Genomic DNA, 1,866 nt, shown 5'->3' with positions numbered 1-1,866 from the left:
TTTCGTGCTTGTTGCGTCTTCTTTTTCAAGGAGGTAAAGGAATCTTTGCTTTATTTGTATCTTCTCAATGGCTTATTGTTCTGGGCTAACACTGTCATCTTTTTGTCATTCTTGGTTGTGGAGGGAGGAGGAACCACCTTAAATGAAAGCTCCCTGTAGATGCCTGATGTTCTGTGCAGTACAGACTAACGTGGAACGTGGCCAAATTATGTCCTCTTGATAACTTATTTTTATGTACTGAACCGGAGTCAATCAATGCTGATATTGTTTTCATGGCACTGCGGGAGAGGAGCTGTTTCTCTGCTCTTCTAGGGTTAGGATCAAAGACAAAATAGGTGATATCCCACGGACAGTAGATTGCTGCTGCGTCCACGTGAGCTGTTGTCTTGCTTGATGTATCGGGGGTTGAAGCAGAGGCCGTCAGATCTGGACGCATGAACAGATAAAGAATAAGGCTTTGTTGCTGTCGCAGTGAACAAGTTATGTCTGCTTGGGGAAGCGGAGGAGGAGAAATGTACTTCTGTAAGTGTAGCATTTATCCTCCTGATTTTAAAGACTGCACTTTCGAGAAACAGACAATACTTCCAGCATTGCACATGTCAGCCCTGTTTAAAGAGTTGCTAAATGCTGGTAGGAGGGTTTGTTTTTTTTTTTTTTCTTTTTTTTTTCCCTCCCCCATGCTTTTTATATATATATATATAAAAGCACGCTGGTCCAGCTGGTTTTGAAACTGTTTTTCTTTCCTATATCTTCCAGGTCAGCACAAGCAATTCCTCTTGGAGCTTTTTGGTTTCCTGTTACAGCTCTGCTTTAAAGCACCTGCAGCACACTTGCAAAACGGTTCACCTCTCTTCTGTCATTTTCACTCAAAAAAAAAAAAAAAAGGTTCCCTTCCATCTGCTGCATTGTTGAGCAGTGATTTTTTTGGTGGTGGTGCTCAGAGAAAAGCGGAGCTCTTAGTGAGCTCTGAGTTGCCTTTCATACCTTTTGGGGGGGTTTTATGGGGTAACTTCCTAGTCATCGTACATAGCATTACCCTTTCTCTATGAACCAAAGCCTGCAAAGCAGACTGTAAGGTAGGCTACCTGTTTTGTTTCTCTGCTCAAGTGATTCAGATAATAGTGGAGTCTAAAGAAAACGCCTCCGGCTACTTTCAAAGATGAAAATATGTTAGGTCAAAAAATAGGAGAGCACGAAAGGAAGATTGACTACCAGCTCTGTATGCTATTCTGGCGTTGTCAGGCTCCAGTGTTCAAAGGAACAAAACAGTCCAGTTGGAAAGACTGGGTTAGATGCTTTTTCTCACTGGAGGAAGTCTTCTGCACTGCTGTACGAGCAGAGAGGGCATAAAAAGTTTTACAACTTGTTAGGGTACAGTCTCAAAAATAGCTGAAGGGAAGCTTACACTGGTCCATTAGAGGTGGCATGGAATATAGACAAGCAGTCGTGAAGAAAACAAGTCCAGAAAACAAGCATGAGCTCTCTTTTGTGTGGGTTTCAGGAGTTGGATTTTGTTTCTTGATCGAAGATGCTCCCAGCGGTCCTTATGAGTTTTTTCCAAGACCTCTTAAAAATCAAATGGTGCGACTTGAAAACGTCTCGGACTATATCAACGGGAGTCTGTTTGCTGAAAGCATTTTAGTACCACTTCAGTCTCTTCACAGCGTAATGTCCAAATCAGGCTTTTCACTGAAGTTCAGCATAAGAGTTCACAGCTGTTAAAAACTTAAACCGACTTCATCTTCCTCCAGGGTGTTCTCATGTATTCTGTGTCTGACGAGATGGTTCTCCCAGTGGCCAAAACCATCGTGCCCTCAGCTTGCTTTCTTTGGCAAAATCCTTCCCTCAGTCTGGCAGTGCAAAGGG

Source organism: Mycteria americana, chromosome 4 (genome assembly GCF_035582795.1).
Source record: "Mycteria americana isolate JAX WOST 10 ecotype Jacksonville Zoo and Gardens chromosome 4, USCA_MyAme_1.0, whole genome shotgun sequence".
Taxonomy (NCBI): Eukaryota; Metazoa; Chordata; class Aves; order Ciconiiformes; family Ciconiidae; genus Mycteria; species Mycteria americana.
This window is presented reverse-complemented; position numbering follows the sequence as displayed.